We start from the raw sequence: 25,364 nt of genomic DNA, 5'->3' as shown, positions 1-25,364 counted from the left end.
TAGGTCTTTAATCCATACTGAGTTTATTTTTGGTGTAAGAAAGATGTCCAGTCTCATTCTTTTACAAGAAGCTGTCCAGTTTTCCTAACATCATTTGTTGAAGAGGCTGTCTTTTTCCCTTTGCCTATTATTTTCTCCTTTATTGAACATTAATTGACCATATAACTGTGGGTTTATTTCTGGGCTTTCTATTCTGTTCCATTGATGTATGTGTCTATTTTTGTGCCAGTATCATACTGTTTTGATTACTACAGCTTTATAATATAATCTGAAGACTGGAATTCTGATACTTCCAGTTTTGTTTTTCTTTTTCAAGATTTCTTTGGCTATTTGGTGTCTTTTTGATTCCATAAAAATTCTAGGATTGTGTGTTCTAGTTCTGTGAAAAATGCCGTTAGTGTTTTGATAGGGATTGCATTAAATGTGTAGATTGCTTTGGGTAGTATAGACATTTTAATAGTATTTGTTCTTTTAACCCATGAGAATGGAGTGTCTTTCCATTTCTTTGTGTCATCTTTAATGTCTTTCACCAGTGTTTTATAGTTTTCAGAGGACAGGTCTTTCACCTCTTTGGTTAAGTTTATTCCTAGGTATTTTATTATTTTCAGTGCAATTGTAAATGGAATTTGTTTGGAATTGTTTCCTTAATCTCTCTTTCTGCTGCTTCATTATTTGTGTATGGAAATGCAACAGATTTCTGTTCATAGATTTTGTATCCTGAAACATTACTGAATTCATTTATCAGTCATCATCAGGAAAATGCAAATTGAAACTACAATGAGGTATCACCTCACATTGTCAGAATGGCTAAAATAAAAAACAGAGGAAACAAGTGTTATAAGAATGTGGGAAAAAAGGAACCCTTGTGCACTGTTGGTAGGAAAGTAAACTGGTGTAGCCACTGTGGAAAATAGTATGGAGTTTCCTCAAAAAGTTAAGAATAGAACTACGTACTCCAAGAATCACATTGTTGGGTATTTACCACAAAAATACAAAACACTAATTCAAAGTGATATAAGTACCCCATGTTTATTGCAGCATAATTTACAATAGCCAAATTATGGAAGCAGCTCAAGTGTCCATCAACTGGTGAATGGATAAAGAAGATTTAATATATACATATTTATATTATATATGCAATATGTATATTTTCAATATATATACATTGTGTATATGAAAATATATATACTCACTGATATGAGGAATTTGAGAAAGAAGACATAGGATCATAGGGGAAGGGAGGGAAAAATGAAACAAGACAAAACCGGAGAGGGAGACTAACCATAAGAGACTCTTAATCTCAGGAAACAAACTGAGGGTTGCTGGAGTAGAAGAGGGTGGGAGGGATGGGGTGGCTGGGTGATGGACATTGGGGAGGGTATGTGCTATGGTGAGCGCTGTGAATTGTGTAAGACTGATGAATCGCAGACCTGTACCCCTGAAACAAATAATACATTATATGTTAATAAAAAATTTAAAAAAAGAAAATATATATATGTATGTAATATATAATGGAATATTATTCAGCCATACAAAAGAATGAAATCATGCCATTTGCAACAACATGGATAGAGCTACACTATATAATGCTAAGCAAAATAAGTCAGTCAGAGAAAGACAAATACCATATGGTTTCACCCATATGTGGAATTTAAGGAACAGAATAAATGAGAAAAGGGGAAAAAAGAGAGAGAGAGAGAGACAAACTGAGGATGGCACATTCTGCATGGAGCACTGGGTGTTATGCACAAACAATGAATCATGGAACACTACATCTAAAACTAATGATATAATGTATGGGGATTAACATAACAATAAAAAATTAAAAAAAAAAAGAAACTGACTCTTCACGATCGAGAACAAACTGATGGCTACCAGAGGGGACGTGGAGGGGGGAATGAATGAAATAGGTGATAGTGATTAAAGAGTACACTTATCATGATGAACACTGAGTAATGTATAGAATTGCAAAATCACTATATTGTATACCTGAAACTAATATAACAATACTGGAATTAAAATTAAAAATTTAATAAAAAAAGAACATGATCAAGAAGTCAGAACATACTGATATCAAAAGACATCAAAACATTAAAAAACACAGGAGAATAAAAAACAAGGAACAACGGATCTCCAAAACAAGCAGAAAGTAATGAACAAAACAGCAACAGTAAATCCTTACCTACCAATATTTACTTTAAATGGAAATGGATTAAGTTCTCCAATTAAAAGACACAGAATGGCTGAATGGATAAAAACAAAGATCCAACAATATTTGCCTGACTTCAGCCTTGAAGACACATAAAGACTGAGAATGAAGGAATACAAAAAGACATTTCAAACAAATGATAAAAAAAAAAAGATGGGTAGTTATATTTATAGCAGACAAAATAGACTTTAAAAATGGTAAAAAGAGACAAAGTCATTATATAATGATACAGTGGTCAATATGCCAAGAATACATCACAACTGGGCGCCTGGGTGGCTCAGTTGGTTAAGTGACTGCCTTCGGCTCAGGTCATGATCCTGGAGTCCCTGGATCGAGTCCCGCATCAGGATCCCTGCTCAGCAGGGAGTCTGCTTCTCCCTCTGACCCTCCTGACCCTCCCCCCTCTCATGTGCTCTCTCTCTCAAATAAATAAATAAAATCTTTAAAAAAAAAAAAAAGAATACATCACAACTGTAAATATTTTCAGACCAACATTGGTCTTATATAAAGTAAAAACTAACAGAGCTAAAAGGAGGAATAAACGTTACTACAATAATAGAGACAGAATATGTGACGAATATTCACTCTATGTGACTTAACAGACACATAGAGAACATTCTATTCAACAACAGCAGAATACACATTCTTCTCAAGCATACATGGAATATTTTCTAGGATAGACCATGTGTTAAGCCACAAGACATGTTTTGGCAAAGTCAGGAAGATTGAAATCAAACCAAGTATCTTCTCTGACAACAATGGCATGACACTAGAAATCAATTAACAAGAGGAAAACTGGAAAACTCAAAAAACATGGAAATTAAATAAGACTCTCCTGAACAACCAATGGACCATAGAAGAAATAAATGGGGAAATGAAAAATCTCTTGAAACAAACAAAAATGGAATCACAACATACCAGAACTTTTGGGATGCAACAAAAGCATCTCTAAGAGAGAAGTTCACAATAATAAACATCTACATTAAGAAGCAAGAAAGATCATAAACAAAAATCTGACTCTACACCTTAAGGAACTAGACTCTACACCTAAGGAACTAAAAAAACTGAGCCAAAATAAGCAATAGAGAAGATCAACCAAACTAGGAGTTGGTTCTTTGAAAAGATAAACAAAATTAACAAGCCCTTAGCTAGAGTAAGCAAGGGAAACACAAACAAACAAACAAATATATATATATATATATATATCATACATACCATGTATACATATGATATATGTATGATATAGATACGCATATTTCTTAGCCATAAAAAGAACAGAAAAATCCAACCATTTGCAACAACATGGGTAGACCTTGAAGGCTTTACGATAAGTGAAATAAGACAGAGAAATACACTGTATTATCTTACTCTGTATGACCTCACTTGTCTTTAGAATCTAAGCAAAACCAAATAAACAAACAAACACCCAAAATCGTAAAAATAGAGATCACACTTTTGGTTACCAGAGGCAGATGGTGGAGGAAGGGGGAATTGGAGGAAGGTGGTCCAAAGGTACAAACTTCAAGTAATAAGATATATAGCACTAGCGATGTAATGTACAGCATGATAACTACAGCTACCACAGTTGTATGAAATATAGGAAAGTTATTAACAGAGTAAATCCTGAGTTCTCATCACAAAGTTTTTCTTTCTTTTATTCTGCTGTTTTGGTTTGTTTTGTTTTTCTTTTCTTTGATTGTATCTATATGAGAAGATGGATGTTAGTTGAACTTACTATGATATTATTTCACAATATATTTATATTTAAATCAAACTCTACATGATCATGAAGTCAGAACATACTGATATCAAAAGACATAAAAACATTAAAAAACACAGGAGAATAAAAACAAGGAACAATGGATCTCCAAAACAAGCAGAAAATAATGAATAAAACAGCAACAGTAAATCCTTACCTACCAATATTTACTTTAAATGGAAATGGATTAAGTTCTCCTGGTGAAGATGCTGTGCAGATTGTTAAAATAACAATCAAATAATTAGGATATTATATAAACTTAGTTGATAAAGCAGTGGAAGGGGTTGAGAGGTTTGACTCTAATTTTGAAACAAGTTTTACTGTGAGTAAAATGCTATCAACCAGCATCATATGCTACAGAGAAAGTATTCATGAAAATAAAAGTCAGTCTTTGTGGAAAACTTTATTGTTTTATTTATATTTTAAGAAACTGCCACAGACACCCCAACTTTTAGCAAACACCACCGTGGTCAGTCAGGAGCCATTAACATTGAGGCAAGACCCTCTTCCAGCAAAAAGATAATGCATCATAGAAAGCTTAGATAATGGTTAGCATTCTTAATAAAGTATTTTTTAATTAAGGCATGTGTATTTTTTTAATACTATTGCACACTAAAAGACTACAGTATTGTATAAATATAGCTTTTTTATGCACTGGAAAACCAAAAACTTAACTTGACTTGTTTTCTTGTGATATTTGCTTTATTGAAGTAGCCTGGAACAAAACCCATGACATCTCCAAGATATGCCTGTCAGTCAATTATTTCTCAATAAAACAGGAAAAAAAATAAGTTATCTGTGTCAAATTGCAATAGTTGGTATGATTAAATCTCAAAATGAAATTTATAGTATGGAAACATCCTGAAAACCCAAGTTGCAGAAGACGAAAGAATAGAAAAATAATCATACATTGGAGACTACTCTGAATGAAAACTGAACATCACAATGCCTTTAATATTTACTTATTATTACCATTAACCTTGGAAAAAGAAAAGAACCTAAATTAATTTATCTGTGGGTCAATTTTACATCAATACATAATATATTAAATGAATATCTTTTTCATATAACTAAGAGGTTAGTTTTATAATGAAATTTAAAATCAATGCTAATCTGATTCATACTCACACATAAGATTTTTAGGAGAAACTCACAAGCAGATTTTTTATTTTATATAAAATAAGATTCTGAAAGGATCTTAGGAAATATTAACAATAACAATTCTTGCCATTAGAGAACATTTAAATGTTCTTTAATGTATAAGTAATACAAAATCAGATTTTGCTGTTTTTATAGAAAAATGAAACAAGAGATACACATCAAGCTTTTGGAGTAGTTTGGTAAAGTGCGAGAAACATAGCCTGACAATTTAAAGGTCTAGTCATTTATTTTGTTTGTGTGTTTGTGTCTTCAACTAAAATACACACTATTTTCCTAGCTTTGAGAAATTTAAGGTCCTTGATCATTATAAAAATAGTCCAGATATTTCATTATACTATGAATATGTATACACAGTTTTCAAGGGCCCTAAGTTTCTCAAAGAATAATGTGTATTTTATGTGAGGCAATGTGCTCCCGAATCAGCTCATTTACTATCATAATGATGCTCTTTTTCGAATCTCTTTTGGGAAAGTGGATAGATAGAACTGCCTCTTCATAATACATCTGGTTCAAGATTATATAAATTGTATCTCCATATTAATTACTGAAGAAGTCTGTGGCTTCAAGTAAAATAATTGTGTTTTAAAACTTTTCTTTTTAGGGCGCCTGGGTGGCTCAGTTGGTTAAGTGACTGCCTTCGGCTCAGGTCATGATCCTGGAGTCCCGGGATGGAGTCCCGCATCGGGCTCCCTGCTCAGCAGGGAGTCTGCTTCTCCCTCTGACCCTCCCCCCTCTCATGTGCTCTCTCTCTCTCTCTCATTCTCTCTGTCTCAAATAAATAAATAAAATCTTTGAAAAAAAAAACTTTTCTTTTTAAATTATGGCAAGAACACTTAACATGAGACCTACCCTCAAGAAAATTTTAAGAATATGTTATTGTTCACTTTAGGAACAAAGCTGTATAGTAGATCTCTAAAGTGAATTAATCTTGCTTGTCTAAAACTTTATGCCTGTTGATTATAACTCCCCATTTCTACCCTCCCAGAGCCATGGTAACAACCATTTACTCTGATTCTATGAATCTGTTTAGATACCTCATTCATATAGGTAGAATCATGTTGTATTTGTCCTCTTTGGGACAAAAAAGACTGGCTTATTTCATTCAGCATAATATCATGAAGGTATATCGATGCTGTCATATATTGCAGAATTTCCTTCGTTTTCAAGATTCAACAGTATTCTTTGTATCAATATACCACAGTTTCTTTATCCATTCCTCTGTTAATGGACATTAAGGTTGTTCTATATCTTGGCTAATGTGTCATTTTCAATTTCTTTCATCAGTGTTTTATAGTTTTCAGACTACAGGTCTTTCACCTCTTTGATTAAGTTTATTCCTAGGTATTTTATTATTTTCAGTGCAATTGTAAATGGAATTTGTTTGGAATTGTTTCGTTAATCTCTCTGCTGCTTCATAATTAGTGTATGGAAATGCAACAGATGACAATATTGCTAATATCTCTTCAAGTTCCTGGTTTCAATCTATTGCATGAATATCCAAAAGTTGGATTGCTGGATCATATGGTAGTTCTAATTTTAACTTTTTAGAATGTCCATATTCTTTTCCATAGCAGCTGTGCCAGTCTGCATTCCCACCAACAGTGTGCAAGTGTTCCCATTTCTCCACATACTTGCCATTACTTTTTTAAAGGTGATTTAACCAGAAAATTTTAAATTACAAATATAGCATGCAATGTATTTTTATTGGACAGTGCTGGCACAAATGATTAGATGCAACATATTTCAGAAAATTATTTTTATGTATGTGATGTTTCTTCTAGAGAAATAAGCTCATTTTGGCTTTTCCATTGATTCCCTAAATAACTCTGGGCAAATAATTTAACAACTATTAGTTTTGGTTTTCTAAGTTTATTTCAGGACAACCTCTGAAACAAAGGCCTTCTTCTAGCCCTATGAATTAGACTTTGGTTAAGACTTAGGGTTGAATAGTAATTTACATTGTGAACTACATCAAATAAAATGTAATTTTCAGTTGGAGGTTTCTCAAATGGAAACAAAATTCATAATTATATGCCACCTATAGTTGTTGTAAGAATTAAATTGTAAAATCCACATGCTCATGTTAGAGATCCACAACATACAAAATAAACATATTACTATAACTCATTATGTCCCTTCACCTCAATGCAACAATTCATACACAATAGGTGATTTTTTTTTTTGCTGCTATTGATGCTCCCTGCCTAGAAAACAAGAATTTGTTTTTGTTTTGCTTTTTAAAATCCTTCTAAATTTGAAAAGATACTCTGTTTTTCCTTAATTCCATTTGTACTCTTTCACACATTCCAAAATATCCAGACACCTTGAAGCTACTTCATATTATTGTGAGAATGTTAGAATGTGAAAAATGAAAACTCTCAATGGAAAACAACATTACAAAATAAAGCATAATCACAGATAATATAAAAGACCCCAAAGAGACCATATATAAGATATCTGGGTTTCAAAGTAAATGTTAAACCTAATAACTATCTACTGTTTAAAAATTTTATAAATTTTAATGTTTTATATGAGAAATCTTTACATTTAGTTTCCTATTTAAAAACTTCTTGGTGAAAAGTGCACAGCTTTTTTTTATAGCTTGGATAACAGGGTCATATGGGAGTCAGGAATAATTGTGTTCTGAACTTTTTAATACCCAGTACCAATTGAATTGGCAAAGATTGTTTAAAAGTTACAAACTTAGTGGTGAGGTGAGGGAAATTATTGCTCTCATGCCCTGTTGGCGAGATTGTACATTGGTACAACCTTTCTGCAATTCAGTTAATCAAAATAGATTGATAGTAATATATGTGTGCACATTTTGCTTTGGAAAAGCATTTCCACTTCTACAATTCATATTAAAAGAACATGCCAAAAAGATGTACAATCTGTAGAGGCAAAAATCTGTGTAGCAGTACCATCTGTATAAACATAGATATACACAAAGAATTGGAAGAAACCTACATGTCCAGCAACATGGATAAAATCAAGTATGTTATGGTACATATATGAAATAGTATACTAGTGAGCCACTTAAAATGAATTTGAAGGAGAATATTTAACCATATAAAAGACATTAGTTTAATTTTAAGTGAAAATATTTACATGATATGTAAATATAATACATTTTTAAAAGTACATAATAATATAAAATACTAATGGAGCATATATTAAAATATCCTGAAGAGTGATAGTCTCTAGATCGTGGACAAAATTCCTTCTTTTTATTATTTATATTTTTTAACTTTTTCATTACACACACACACACACACACACACATCTTTCCTTTTAGAGAAAAGAATAAATCAAAGTAAGTTGTACTTTTACTACAAAAGTTTTCCTAGGACATTACTAGATTTAACAAGATTAATGCTTTTATATAATCATTAGAGCAACACTGTTCTGATTTTATATAAAAATTTAATTAGCTAGATGAAAATAACAGTCTGTAAATATGTTTAAGTGGTAAAATTATAGATGTTATCACATTCCAGTAAAGTTACCCTTCAAAGAGAGATTCCAAATGCTGTTATTATATTAGTCTTAAGTTCTCAGCAGTCATAGGTATAACGTTTTCTATAATAATCAATATGACAAAGTGGATGCATCTTTGTTTTTAGTCACAAATAAATTCTTGGGATAAGCATAAGCTCATAAAAATGATAAAATAGTCAAAGGATTGGAGTTTAAATGATTATGATAGCAATTTACACTTTCTGCCTTCATGATTTATACATTTGTTCAAAAGAATTCTAAACTTTTTTTTTTATTTTCAAGAAAGTATTGAGGAGGAAATACATTATTTGCAAATATACAATTTTCAGTATTTTCCTATTTACAGGGGATCAGATTTTCAGAAGTAAGTATTTTTCAATTCTTAAAGTCAATTGCTTTTTACTGATGAAGTTAAAAAGATGGCAGAGTTTCATGAAGAGGTCCAGTGAAATCATAATCATATATGATAAAATTCATTATTTTGTTTTTCCACAGAATTTATAAATTTTTCTATGTTTATTTACCAGAGTATTTACATTTTTGATGCTTCCTTCAACTTTGCAAATTACACTTGCTTAGGAATTTCAAAGGAAAAGAATACTAGGCCAAATACTAATATTTCATTTATGCATTTATTCACACATATACTGATAGAGAAAACTTCAAGACATTCTGTTTACTGTGAGTGAGCAGGAGCAAAAATATAGGATTTGATTTCTACTTAATAGAGGTTATCACTTAATAAAGAAGACTTTATTCTAAAAAGTATTTACTGTTAAAAGTGTCATTTGATTAACCTGTCGTGTCCATTTTCTAAACAAAACAAACAAACAAAAAAATCAAGATTCCTGAGGGAAAGATCAAATGATTTTATGGAGCCCAAGTATCATTAAAAAAAAAAAAAAAAAGAAGTATAGTTTGGCTAGGAAGATACATTGAGAGAAAACAGTAAAGGATTTCGAGTGTTAGGTAAGGACAATATACTTTATTCGTTAGACAACAGGGACTCATTTGCAAATTAGAGAGTGATTCTACTATTTTCTGAATCAATCTACTCCTGTTTTTATATGGAACTTCCATATTTTAGGGACCTCAGTCTTTGGCAGAGACTGAAAGTCTTCTACTTGGTTTAATTCTTGTTCACCCATGCCTCTCCAGCCATTCTCCAGAATCGTAAGAGTGATCTTTATGAAACATAAGTTAAATCAATTTTTTTTTCTGCTTAAAATTCTAAATAGCTCTTTCCTGCATACAGAATAAAATTCACTATCTGCATGTGGTCCTGTCTGTTCTCAACTCACTTCTCACTGCCATGCACTTTATGATTATAAAACACACCAGCTACCGTAGCTTCATAAGCACAGCACATCAGTATTCCTTAAACAGGCTGTTTACAACACTTGAAAAGCCTTTCCACTCCAGCAAGGAGGAGAGACTGTTTGCTCTTCTTGGAGTGCATCTGAAAGAGGTGGCATTACCTCTCTGGGGACAAAAGAGCTGTCAGGTGGCATTTCTCTCCCCTGCATCCCAGCATAGGGCCAGAGACACCTGCTGAGGGCAACTAACCCAGACACTGTCTGTTTAGTGTGCTTTGCTCCAAATTCCACCTCCTTGCTTTGGTGCAACTGCCTTTCTGGGTCAACCTGAATCAATCCCAGTGCACTGAGACCCTCCCCCAGAAGACCAGCACAGGTATACACCACACCAGGTCTCTACAGTTTGGAATCTTAAAACTCAGCTGAGCTAGTTGGGATAGAACCCAAAGTGCACTGCAATGCTCCAGGCAGGCAAGCAACCTGGACAAAGACAGTGTGAAAGCAGCAATCTGAAAAATGCCTGGGACGCAGGAGGGGAAATTGTTTGTGCCTCTGGGAGGCCTTCTCTGACAGCAGCAATTGTGAGCTTCCCTCTCTATGGACAAAGGAGCTGGCTGGCACCATTGCCCTCCCCTGTCCCTCAATATAAACCAACCAACTTCAGTAAATAGCACAGTGCCAACACTGGCTGCTTAACCTGCTTACACCAAGTCCTACCAACTTGTGTTCTGATGGTACCGCTTTTCTCGGGCAAGCATGCATAAGAACTAGCTCAGCAGGCCCCTCCTCCAGAAGCACAGCACAACCTCCACCCCTCCCCCCATGCACCATGCCTACTGACCATAGAGTTATGCAAAGCTTCAGTTCTAGTGGAAATATCATCAGGTCTCTTTGAACAAGCAGAGCAGAGCACACCTAGTTAAACTCACCACACTGTGGCCAAGGTCCAAACACTCCCCACTGCAGGTAAGGAGAACCTCGGCAGAGGACTGATCTAAGGGATAGAGTAGCCATAACACAGCAGCAGAGTACACACAGCATACACCAGAGACACTTCCTGAAGCACCAGGCCCTGAACACTATATGACCTCTTCTTCATAAAGCCATTACGCTCAGGAACAGGAAACATAACAGGGTTTCCTAACACAGAGAAGAAGACAGAGACCTAGACCAAATGCCAAGATGCAGGAATTCATCCCAATTGAAAGAACAAGAAAAGGTCACAGCCAGGGATCTAGTTGAAACAGATATAAATAATATGCTTGATCTTGATTTAAAAGCAACAATCATAAGGATACCACCTGGGCTTGAGAAAAGCATAGAAGACATCAGGGATACCCTTACCACAGAGATAAAACAGTTTAAAATCAACCAGGCTGAAATGAAAAATGTAATAACCAAGATTTAAAACTAACTGGATATAACAACCACAAGGATGAAAGAAGCAGAGAAATGAATAAGTGATATGTAAAATACAATTGTGGAACATAATGAAGATGAATAAAAGAGGGCAAGAAAAATCTTGGATCACAAGAGTAGACTTTGGGAACTCAGTGACTCCACCAAACATAATAACATTTGTATCATAGGAGTTCTACCAAACATTTAAAGAAGAGTTAATAAATATTCTTCTCAAACCATTCCAATAAATAGAAATGGAAGGAAAACTTCCAAACTCTTTCTAGGAGGCCAGCATTTTGTGATTCCAAAATTAGACAAAAACTCAACTAGAAAAGAGAACTAAAGGCCAATATCCCTGATAAACATGGATGGGAAAATTCTCAATAAAACACTAGCAAACTGAATCCAACAGTACATTAAAAGAGTCATTAACCATGATCAAGTGGGATTTATTCCTGGGCTGCGAGGGTGGTTCAATATTCACAAATCAATCAATGTGATACACCACATTAATAAAAGAAAGGATAGGAACCATATGATTCTCTCAATAGATGCAGAAAAAGCATTTGACAAAGTACAACATCCATTCATGATGAAAACCCTCAACAAAGTTGGATAGAAAGAACATATGTCAACATCATAAAGGTAATATATGAAAGACCCACAGCTAATATATTCCTCAATGGTGAAGGAGTGAGAGCTTTTACTTCACAGTCAGGAACAAGACAGGCATATCCACTCTCACCACTATTATTTAACATAGTACTGGAAGTCTGACACCTCAGAAATAAAAGGAATCCAAATCAGTAAGGAAGAAGTCAAACTTACATTATTTGCAGATGATATGATACTCTATATAGAAAGCCCAAAAGACCCCACCAAAAAATTGCTAGAACTGATAAAAGAATTCAGTAAAGTCATAGGATACAAAATCAACACACACAAAAAATCTGTTGCATTTCTATATACCAGTAATGAAGCAGCAGAAAGAGAAAATCAAGGAGTCAATCCTATTTATAATTGCACCAAAACCCACAAGATACCTAGGAATAAACCTAACCCAAAAGTTAGGTTTTTAAACCTAAAATATCTGTACTCTGAAAACTATAAAACACTGATGAAAGAAATTGAAGATGACACAAAGAAAAGGAAAATCATTTCATGCTCATGGATTGTAAGAACAAATACTGTTAAAATGTCTATAGTATGCAAAGCAATCTACACAATTAATGCAATCCCTATCAAAATACAACCAGCATTTTTCACAGAGCTAGAACAATCCTAACATTTGTATGGAATGACAAAAGACCCGGACTAGCCAAAGCAATCTTGAAAAAGAATAGCAAAGCTGAGGCATCACAATTCTGGACTTCAAGTTATATTACAAACTGCAGTGATCAAGATAGTATGGTATTGACACAAAATAAGACACATAGATCAATGGAAAACCCAGATATAGAAACCCAGAGATGGACCCACAATTATATGGTTAATTAATCTTCCCCAAAGCAGGAAAGACTATCCAATATGAAAAAGACTATCTCTTCAACATATGGTGTTGGGAAAACTGGACAGCAACATGCAAAAGAATGAAACTGGACCACTTTCCTTATATCATGCACAAAAATAAATTCAAAATGGATGAAAGACCTAAATGTGAGACTTGGAACCATCAAAATCCTAGAGTAGAGCACGGATGGTAACCTCTTTGACATTGGGTGTAGCAACTTTTTAATAGATATGTCTCCTGAGGCCAGGGAAACAAAAGCAAAACTAAACTATTGGGACTTCATCAAGATAAAAAGCTTCTCCATAGTGGAGAAAACAATCAGGAAAACTAAACTTTTGGAATGGGAGAAGATATTTGCAAATGACATATCTGATAAAGGGTTAGTATCTAAAATATATAAAGAACTTATCAAATTCAACACCCAAAAATGAATAATCTAGTTAAAAATGGGCAAAAGACATGAATAGACATTTTTCCAAAGAAGACATACAGATAGCTAAGATACATGTAAAGATGCTCAATATAACTCATTATCAGAGAAATACAAGTAAAAAATTCAATGAGATATCATCTCACACCAGTTAGAATGGCTAAAATCGACAGCACAGGGAACAAGAGGTATTGCAGAGGATGCAGAGAAAGAGGAACACTCTTAAACTCTAGGTGGGAATGCAAAAATGGTGCGGCCACTCTGGAAAACAATATGGAGGATTCTCAGAAAGTTAAAAAGAGAACTACCTAACAATTTAGCATCTGTTACTAAGTATTTACCCAAAGGATGCAAAAATATTGATTTGAAGGGATACATGCACCATGATGTTTATAGCAGCATTACCTACAATAGCCGAATTATGAAAGAGCCCAAATGTCCATCCAGTGATGAATGGATAAAGAAGATGTGCTACATATATACAGTGGAATATTATTCAGCCAGAAAAAAGAACAAAATCTTGTCCTGAGCAACGACGTGGAAGGAGGTAGAGCATGTTTTGGTAAGTAAAATAAATCAGTCTGAGAAAGGCAAATACCATATGCTTTCACTCCTATGTGGAATTTATGATAAAAATAGATTAACATATAAAAAATAGAGGCAAATTAAGAAACAGACTCTTAACTATAGAGAATAAACTGATGGTTACTGGAGGAGAGGTGGGCAGGGGGATGGTTTAAGTGGGTGTTGAGTTAAGGAGTGCACTTGTTGTGATGAGCACTGGGTGTTGTATGTAAGTGTGAATCACTAAATTCTACACCTGAAACTAATATTACACTGTATGTTAGCCAACTGGAATTTAAATAAAAACTTGAAAAAAGAATAAATAAACAAAGATATGTTTGAATATATTTACCTAGAATGGTAAAGTTTACTACTTAGATCCCTTTTTTAATCCGAGGCACAGGAATCAATAGGTTGTTTCCTAACCTCACATGAATTTAGGTGTCGCTACATAACTGAGCTTTGGAAAGTGAGTAAAAATTATGTGACCCACTTCTATACGGAGGCCTTGAAAACTTCCCAGTGGTTCCCTCCTCTGGCTGGATGCATCTGATGAAGAGACCTATGGAGTGGTGAAGGCAAAGGTGGGAAGGAGCCTGGGTCCTGAGTGGCTCTTCTGCTAACTACCATATGAACAAGAAGAAAATTTTGATTGGCTTGATCTTTCAGATATTCAAGCCCAATTGTTATGCTAACTTTCCTACCTAACTCATAGATCTAGCCTAGTAATTATCTTGTAGAAGCCATTCAGTAAATAAATGCATATGATAAAAAACAGACCAATCACTGGCATTCTATCTGAAAGAAACAAATGAACTCTGGTGGGGGAAAATACTGAGATTCACTTTCTCAATTTTTTTAGAGAAATGTACATGATAGAGAAGCGTGAGTCTCAATAACTAAAATTATGTGGTAATAAATTTAAGGAGATCGTGTTAGGATTTTTAAAAATACCTCTGAAAGTGTGATACCTTTGTTTTTGTTTTTCATGTTCTGTTTTCAGGTTTGAAAAATTGTTAAACCTGCTTGCATAGAAAATCAGGCAATAAATATTTGGATACACATGAAGTTCTATTTAAAGATTAATGTTGATTATGGAAAAACATGTCTTTAGCTAAATGGTTCAGTGTAATTGAGGTCACCATTTAGTCATTTAAAAACTTTCATCACTAAATGCTTTTAAATATTTTATGAATCATTTAATTACTTTGAGTATTTGTGGAAGTACTGTAGTTCATGGTAGAAAATGTATCTGCTACATATGGGTCTCTTATAAAATCACATTGATGAAGCTTTTAAAATACCCCTACCAGCCAGATCTAATTTGAGAGCAGATATCAGCAGGTTTATTCTCAAAAGGAAAAAAAAAAAAAAATCAAATTTTTTTTATCTCTTCCATTTGCGGTCTCAAATCAAAGGTGAAAAGGCATTAAAAATGTAAACACATATTACATAGCTTCTTACATATCAGGCATTATCAAAATTCAAATATTTCTGATAAATCCAGATGGCTATAATTGCTAAAGATTTAGTTAATTACAATTATTTTGAATTCAAAATGTATACTTCCTTATAATTGATTTTAAATTACTTGATTTCTTCCTGCATTACTGATGTCATTAGCAAAACCAAGTTGCTACTAAGAAAATAATCCAAAGAATTAAGTTTTGATAAATTAGCCTCTTCTGAGTATATACCTATGGACCATGTCATTCCAAAATTAATGCAGCATTTTTTATGCTTTGGCCAGGAGAGGAGAAACTGAATACAAAAATTGCCTTTATCAATGTTTTACACCAAAGTAACTGAATAGTCACGTTTAAAAGAAGAAAATAGTTACTTATTTTTATTGATAAATTGGTTTACAGTATTTAGGGCTAGTGCACAAAAAGCTAATCAAATCCGTCCTTGTAAGAAATGGATTCTGATCTCCTATCAACCATATGGAATACTTTCATTTCTAGACAGTAACACTTGAAGCCATAAGACATATCAAAGTTTTAGGATACTCTCAGAGTATGCTGGGCCCATTTTCTTAATACCAGACAACTTCATAAAGCTTCCAGGATGCACATGACTCAAGTTATTATATTTTTTCTATAAAAGTGCATGTTCTTTTCATAAAATATCTTTTCATGAAGTTTAACCTAATTGTGGCCCATCATTTCTAATCAGCATGGTGATGTTCATTTTTCACCTTCAACTCCTACAATTCCACAGAAATTCTTTACCTCAGAAAATGTGCCCTCATCTTTACCAGGTTTTTAAAATGTTTTTTTCTCATTAAATTCCCTACAATGTAAGTATCAAATCCTTTTCTGTTTTTGAATAATCTTTGAATTATTTGAATAATCTTTGAAAAATTTGAATAATCTTTAGTCCAACCTCATATGAACATTTTATTCATCATTATGATAGACTTTTTTCCCCACATTTTAATTTATAAGTATCCATTCCTTTTTCTTAGTACAACACCACCATAACCTTCTTTGGGACATGTCTGTCCACTTGTTCCTATTATATACATACTGGTTGAGACTAAAAACCATCCCTGACTATGGTGATTGCCTCAGGATAGGCAGTCAATCTAATCAGGTTGTGTGTGTGTGGTATGTGTGTGTGTGTGTGTGTATGTATTTCAACACAGGAAATACATAAATTTAAACTGCAACAGACATATCACCTTTATGATGGGAGAACCTATCTCAGACTGAGGCTCAGTGAGAACAAAATAATCTCTCTTGTTCTTAAGGCAAAAATACATAAGCCATCATTCTCAATTCTCTCCCACCCAACTCCCACTTTTAATGCCTTGGATAATACTGTCAGGCTTATTTGGAAAAATACAACAAAACTAACCATTTGTCACCATTCTACCCAATTAACCAATCTATGCTACCTTCATATTTTTGTCTAGACTAGTATAACAGTCTCCTAATACTTCTCATTTTTCTACTCCTAGCACAATACATTTTCACAAAGTAGCCAGAAATCAGAATTTCTGTTTGGACTATGATGCAGTGGCTTAGATTTAAATAACCTTCTCCCAGATATTTGCAAATGATATATTCAATAAAGGGTTAAATCCAAAATATATAAAGAACTTTTAAAACTCAACACCCCCAAAATGAATAATTCAATTAAAAAATGGGCAGGAGATATGAATAGACATTTTTCCAAGGAAGACATATATATGGTCAACATATACATGAAAAGATGCTGAACATCACTTATTACCAGGAAAAATGTAAATCGAAACTACAATGAGATATCTCCTCATACCTGTCAGAATGGCTAAAGTCAACAACACAAGAAACAACAGGTGTTGGTGAGGTTATGGAAAAGGGGACACCCTCTTGTACTGTTAGTGGGAACGCAAATTGGTGCAGCCACTCTGGAAAACAGTATGGAGATTCTTCAAAAAGTTAAAAATAGAAATACCCAACAATCTAGCAACTGCACTACTAGGTATTTACCCAAAGAATACAAAAATAACAATTCAAAGGGATACATGCACCTCAAAATTTATAGCAGCATTATCTATAATAGACAAATCATGAAAATAGCCCAGTGTCCATTGATTGATGAATGGATAAAGAATAGCCCAAGTGTCCATTGATTGATGAATACATATACCACACACACACACACACACACACACACAGAATGGAATATTATTTAGCCATAAAAAAGAATGAAATCTTGCCACTTGCAATGATATGGGTGGAGCTAGAGAGTATTATGCTAAGTGAAATATGTCAGAGAAAGACAAATATCATATGATTTCATTCATATGTGGAATTTAAGAAGCAAAACAAAAAGAACAGGGGTGCCTGGGTGGCTCAGTTGGTTGAGTGTTTGCCTTTGGCTCAGGTCATGATTCCAGGGTCCTGGGATGGAGCCCCACATCTGGCTCCCTGCTCAGCGGGCAGTCTGCTTCTCCCTCTCCCATTCCCCCTGCTTATGCTCTCTCTCTCTCTGTCAAATAAATAAAATAAAATTTAAAAATCTTAAACAAATGAGCAAAGAGGGAAAAATAAGAAAGAGACAAACCAAGAAACACACTCTTAACTATAGAGAACAAACTGATGGTTACCAGAAGGGAGGTAGGTGAGGGGTGGGTGAAATAGGTGATGGGGATTAAGGAGGGCATTTGTGATGAGCACAAGGTCATGTATGGAAATGTTGAATCACTACATTGTACACCTGAAACTAATATTACACTGTATGTTAACTAACTGGAATTTAAATAAAAACTTTAAAAAAATAACCCTCTCCCATGAGCAACTAGAGAAGTGAAATAAAAATACTTTTAAGTTGGTTTGAATGCACCAAAGCAAATCTTCAGCCAGGAATAAAGATTCCAGTATCACAGGAAGAAGAGAAATACACAGAAGTGAGTGGGGCACTTTCTTCTTTTTTCTCCTTTTAGGACTTGCCAATTTCTTTGGGGTGGGCCTAGAGACCAAATAGAAAGCATTCTGTTTTTTATCAACATATCCAAACTTACAGAGTGTATCTAAAGTTTATAGAGGCAAATTTATAGCCTTAAGTGTCTGTGTGTGTGTGCGTGTGCACATGCACATGCATGACTTCCAAGAATGAATAGAGCAAATTAAAAACAAAAATGTAGAAGCAAGGAAATAATGAAGATCTTATCAAACTTATTTATATAATTAATAAACTCCTAGCAAGATAGATCAAAGAGAAAGAGAAAGAGAACAGATTATCAAAATTAGTAATGAAGAGAGCATGTAAATAAATATCCTACAGCATAAATGGATAAGAGATTATTTAAAAAGCCAATAATTTAAATTTTATATGAAATGGAAAAGTCCTTTAAAAAACATAATAAAACTGGCACAAGGATATGCAGAAGATATCATTAGACCTTTATATATTTAAATATATATATTTAAATTAAAATCATTCCACAAAGTAAACTCCAAGTCTAAATTACTTTACAGTTGATCTTCTCAAACATTTGAGGAAGAAATAACCCATCGATTTCATATAAACACTTCAAGATATGATGAAGATAGGATAAGCAATTTATTTCTTTCAATGATGCTAATATAAACTATTTATCAAAACTGGATGCATCATTACAAGAAATGAAAATCTTTGGCCAATATCTTGCATTATATAAACATAAAAACCTCAAACAAATATTAACAAATTGCATTGAGCAAAACATAAAACTAATAATAGGTCACACTCAAATTTGGTTTTATTCCTGGAATGCAAATTTAGTTTATCCTTTGAAAAATCAGCCATAGTAAAACATCAAATTGAAAGAATAAAAGAGAAGCACAATAGAATAATTATAATAGATAAAGTCTGTTGATAAAATTCAAATCTTTGTTATGATGAAATACTTTTTTTGTTTATTTTTGTTTTTTTTTTAAATTTTATTATGTTATGTTAATCACCATACATTACATCATTAGTTTTTGATGTAATGTTCCATGATTCATTGTTTGCGTATAACACCCAGTGCTCCATTCAGTACGTGCTCTCTTTAATACCCATCACCAGGCTAACCTATCCCCCCACCCCCTCCCCTCTAGAACTCTTCAGTTTGTTTCTCAGAGTCCATAGTCTCTCATGGTTTGTCTCCCCCTCCGATTTCCCCCTCTTCATTTTTCCCTTCCTGCTATCTTCTTTTTTTTTTTTTTAACATATAATGTATTATTTGTTTCAGAAGTACAGGTCTGTGATTCATTGGGGAGGGTATGTGCTATGGTGAGTGCCATGAATTTTGTAAGACTGATGACAAAATACTTTTAAAAAAACCTGAGCAGATTAGAAACAGAAGGTACTTTCTTAACATAGACAAGTTTATTTAGAAACAAAAAAACCTTCAGAAAACATCGTACTTCATGTGAACTCTTCAATACTTTCCCTATAACATCAGCAATGAGACAATGATGTCTAAGTTGAGAGGCAATTCTCCATATAGCTCTTCAAGACTACTTTGTGATGGATATTTGTATTGCAAATTACCTTGAAGAGAGTTCTGAAAAAGGCATATGCATTCACCAGATTTATGAAAAAGCTTCAGTACAGTGGGAAAGTACAGTGGGAAGAATCATCTCTTCAACAATGGAGCTTCTTTAACTGTGTATTCACATGAAAAAAAAAAATCTTGATCTCCACATCATCCTACATACAAATATAAATTCCCGGTATATGGTGTGTGAAAGTTTAAAAAAAAGAGAGAGAGAAATTCTAGAATATAACATAGGAAAATATCTTCATGACATTGGGATGAGTGCAAAGTCATAATTAGAAATCAAAACATAATAATTATACAGGAAAAGACTGACAAATTGGAGATCATTAAAATTAAGATTGATCAAAGACACCATTAAAAGATTGAAAATAATCCACAGAAGGTATCCTTTAATAAAGGAATGGATACACAAATTATTTATCATTTGATGGATATGGAATATTATTGGGATGGAATATTATTCAGCAATAAAAGGAAATGACCTACTAAGCCACAGACTAAGAGGAATCTTAAATGCTGATTGCTAAGTGAAAGAAGCCAGTATGGAAAGTCTACACAGTGTATGATTCCAACTATATGACCTCCTAGGAAAAGCCAAACTATGGAGACAGTAAAACACCAGGAGTTGCCAAGAGCTTGGGAAATGAAATACTCAATAGGTGGAACACAAGGGATTTTTAGGGCAGTGAAACTATTCAGTATGAAATTATAATGATGGATACATGACATGATGCATTTGACAAAATCTATAGAACTGTACAACACAAAGAGTGAACCCTAATGTAAACTGTGAACATTAGTTAATAGTGTATCAATATTAACCAGTTATGACAAATATAGAACACAAATACGAGATATTAGTCAAGGAAAAACTTTGTGTTTAGGGCAGGGACAGGTATAAAGGGAATTCTGTAGATTCTGCTCCATTTTCCAGTAGACATAAAACTGCTCTAAAAAATGAAGTTTATTATAAAAAATCCATGGAGTGGGAAAAGATGTTTCTGATGTATATATTCAACAAAGAACTCATATCTAAAAACTCCTAATTAGTAAAAAAGTAAAAATAATTCAAAATATGGAAGAAATGTGCAAATGTACTTCAAGTCTAGACTATCCAAATGGTCAATAAACATGAAAAAGGTGCTGATATTCATTAGATATAGGGTCAATCAAATTTAAGTCACAAAGAAATGCCACTAACATACTTTCAGAATGGCTAAAATTAAAAATAATACTAGCGAGGATATGGAATAATTGTCACTCTTTCCAAAAGAGTGGGAATATTCTTTCCATGAATACCTGCATACCCTGTTCCCTTGTTCCTTTCAAGCTTCTACTTACATATTATCAACTCGTAGTGGACTTTCTTAACAATCCTATTTAAATAATCTCCCATTCTCAATTTATATCTCCTTACTTATTTCACTTTTTTCATAGTTCTTACTACTTCTTGTCATATTTTATATGACTTTGTTCACTGCTCTACTCCCAGCTTCCTGAGCAGTAAACAGTATGTATTTGGCTTTCAATAAATAAAAGTTGAATGAATTAATTAATCAGTCAATCAATTGATGAATGAAGGCAACTTGAATTGAGTTTTCTGTCACTTTCAAACTACATGTTGGTAAAATGAGTGATAAGTGGTGTCTGGGTGGCTCAGTTGGTTGAGTGTCAGACTCTTGGTTTTGGCTCAGGTTACGCTTTAGGGTCTTGAAATCAAGCGCCGTGTGGAGCTCTGCACTCAGTGCAGAGTCTGCTTAAGAGATTCTCTCTCTCCCTTGGCCCCTCTCCCCACTCCTGCTTTCTCTCTCAAATAAATAAATACATCTTTAAAAGGAGTGATACAATGGTAATAAAAAATAAAATAATGATGACAATAATAGTGATAATAGCTGACACATGTAGTGCTTACTGTAACATATATATGTCACACACTAATTTAATCCTCAAAACATTCCTGAAAGAGATACAAATAGTTTCTTGTTTTATCAAAAAAGTTTTTATTTATTTTTATTTATTTATATTTATTTATTTAAGATTTTATTTATTTATTAGGGAGAGAGAGAAAGCACAAGCAGAGGGAGTAGCAGGCAGAGGGAGAAGCAGGCTCCTCGCTGAGCAGGGAGCCCGATGCGGGACTCGATCCCAGGACCCTGGGATCATGACCTGAGCCGAAGGCAGACGCTCAACCGACTGAGCCACCCAGGCGTCCCAAAGTTGTTTTTTTTTTTTTTTAAGATTTTATTTATTTATTTGACAGGAACAGACATAGCAAGAGAGGGAACACAAGCAGGGGGAGTGAGAGAGGGAGAAGCAGGCGTCCTGCCGAGCAGGGAGCCCGATGCGGGGCTCGATCCCAGGACCCTGGGACCATGACCTGAGCCGAAGGCAGACGCTTAATGACTGAGCCAACCAGGCGCCCTATCAATAAAAGTTAAATTGAGGAATAAGGACAGTGGACTTTTTTTCACAAGGCTTATACATGGGGAAGCCTGTATAAAAATACAATCTAAGTTCAGAGTATAATCTTTTAATTATTAGGATACATCACTTTTCCCTACAGTATGGGGCGTTAAAAGAAGGATAATAGGCAATATAGGGCAATAATCTAATTTTGTTAATTAAAGGACATCATGTCTTATCTGTATAAAAAACACAGAAGAGTGGACAATTCAATGTATGCCCCACTTAGCTTTCCAGTTCTCACTACGGATTAAGCATCTACCACCAATAATGTTTGACTGGGAATGGGGTTTATATCAAATTCTTAGAGAAACAAATTCTGGGTCCTTCTTAGAGAATATTTAGAGAAGGCAATATTTATTGCCTGTGGCTACAATATTTATTGCCTGGGTCCTTCTTAGAGAATATTTAGAGAAGGCAATATTTATTGCCTGTGGCTACAATATTTATTGCCTGGGTCCTTCTTAGAGAATATTTAGAGAAGGCAATATTTATTGCCTGTGGCTACTCTCAATTGTTTAGAGAAACAAAATTCTGGCTAGATGTTTGCCTTCTGGCTTGATGCAAGCAAATACAAGTCATAATAAATTATGTAAGATAGTTTGCACATACTAGAGCTTTCACATCATTACCTTTGTCAATGCAGGCAATGGTAAATAAAGCTCCAACACATTACCAAGAAAACTCCATACACCAGGTTGAATTTAACGTCCAATATCCAAAGATGATTAGGAAATGTTAAGTGAGACCAGATCTCGGGTCTACCCAAAATTCTATTCTTATATAAACCACAGCTAGTTCCAGTGCCATCTTTCCAGAAGCACCACTTTTCTTTCCCTGAAAAATGCATTTTGTTTCCCACAGAATATCTGTAACAGCAATCATAGAGCACAAAATAAGGGATGTTAAATGATTAAACATACCTTGTCAGTTTTGTAGCTATTACATTTTTAATAATGTTAAGGAAAATCAGTAAAGGTCTTTGCCTTAATTATAATATAGGTTCATTTTTTTTTATTTTTTTTAAAAATTTTATTTATTTATTCATGAGAGAGAGAGAGAGAGAGAAGCAGAGGGAGAAGCAGGCTCCCAAGGAGCAGGGAGCCCGATGCGGGACTCGATCCCAGGATGCTGGGATCATGACCTGAGCCGAAGGCAGACGCTTAACCGACTGAGCCACCCAGGCACCCATAATATAGGTTCATTTGAATGTACTAGAGATAACCTTGGATTATGCAAGGAAGGGATGTATTTCTCTATCATGTTAAATTTCACATATATGTAATTCAGGTGTAGTAAGGCAGCCTAATGTCTTTTCAGACTCAGACCCCTTCCAGCTTCCTGTTTTATTATCCCTAGGGAGAAACCCTTATACAAATGATCCAAGGTGGGGCTCTGCTCATAAAAATCCAGATTTCAAGCAAAAAGAAGAAAGAAAAAGAAAAATGAAAATGCCATGGTCACTTCTTGTCAATGACATATCCAAGATATTTTTGTTTTTGTTTTGTTCTGTTTTAAGTAGACTCCATACCCAACGTGGGGCTTCAACTCACGACCTAGAGATCAAGGTCACGTGCTCTACCAACTGAGCCAACCAGGTGTCCTGACATATCCAGGATGTTTGACAAATCACTTGCCCCTAAATACTGACCAGAAATAAGTCACACAGTGACATCTAACTTCAAGGAAATTTAGTAGATATAATCTTCATTGTGAAGAATCATGTATCCAGCAAAGGATCAGGACATTTACTACTTTAGAAAGAAGGTACTAGCAGTCTCCATTACAGTTGTCATGATGCAATTCAATGGGAATTCATTTACAAGTCACACCTCAAATGGAGTCACTCTTCCTGTCAAGAGGAATGTACTGTTACAAGCTAGATGTTAATAAAAAGATAACCCTACAGGAAAATATAGGTCAATTACAATTTTGCTCTGTTTTGTTCTGGCGAGCATACCATAATGTATAAAGAAGTTGAGTCACTATGTTGTACACTTGAAATTAATGTAACATTGTGTGTCAACTATACTCAAATTTAAAACAAAAAATTAAAAAAGATTTACTGTAAGCTGGCACTGAAGAAGAGCGTCTGCAGCTCAAACTCATTAAGTGCTATAAAATGTCTATAGTCAATGTACTTCTAGAGAACTCATTAGGATATTATATTATGGTGCCATTTGGAGTTAGGAAAAAAATAAATGTGCATATAAATATTATTTTTAAAGCCTTGGAGATGAAAGAAGACAAGCAATTATTGGCAGAGATTGAGAATTTCTGAAAGGGGATCTGACTGAAGTATAGAATGTATTGTGACTCTCAGACCAGAATCAGCTAAAACTGAAGAATTCAAACATTAGAGCATTTTATAACAATCACTTAGGAAAGAGAAGTAGATATTAGTACAAACACCCTAACATCAATTATTTATTGAAAATAATTTGATATTATAATAAAAACATGCTGATTTTGACTTGTAGTTTACTACATACAACTATATTAGGCTACAAGTAATACAAAGCCCAATTTTCAGTGGCTTAACCACACAGATATATACATTTCTTATGTACCAGAAAGTTCAGAATTATAGTCCAGTAGCTCCAAAATATCATTAATTTTCAGACTCTTCTTATTTTAGCTCAATCATCTTTCACATTCAGTTTTCTTTTTTTTTTTTAAGATTTTTATTCATTTGAAAGAGAGAGAGAGCAAGCGAGCGGTGGGTACAGGCAGAGGGAGAAGCAGGCTCCCTGCTGAGCCAGGAGCCAGACCTGGAGCTCAATCCCAGGACCCAGAGATCGTGACCTGTGCCAAAGGCAAATGCTCAACCATCTAAGCCACCCAGGCACCCCACGCACTCAGTTTTCAACGTCCTGGTTGAAAAATGGTTATTTATTTCTCAAGGATGACCTTTGAGTTGGATAAAGGGAGAAAGAAAAGGTATAGCTAAGGAAAATGGGTAAAGCTTTCTTCTTAAGTTTTTTAATAGCTATTATTCCAAAATGGGTCAGTACCGTATAATACAGACATCCTTTAA

This window comes from Mirounga leonina, unplaced genomic scaffold (assembly GCF_011800145.1).
Source record: "Mirounga leonina isolate KUSES-001 unplaced genomic scaffold, KU_Mleo_1.0 Mir_418, whole genome shotgun sequence".
NCBI lineage: Eukaryota > Metazoa > Chordata > Mammalia > Carnivora > Phocidae > Mirounga > Mirounga leonina.
This window is presented reverse-complemented; position numbering follows the sequence as displayed.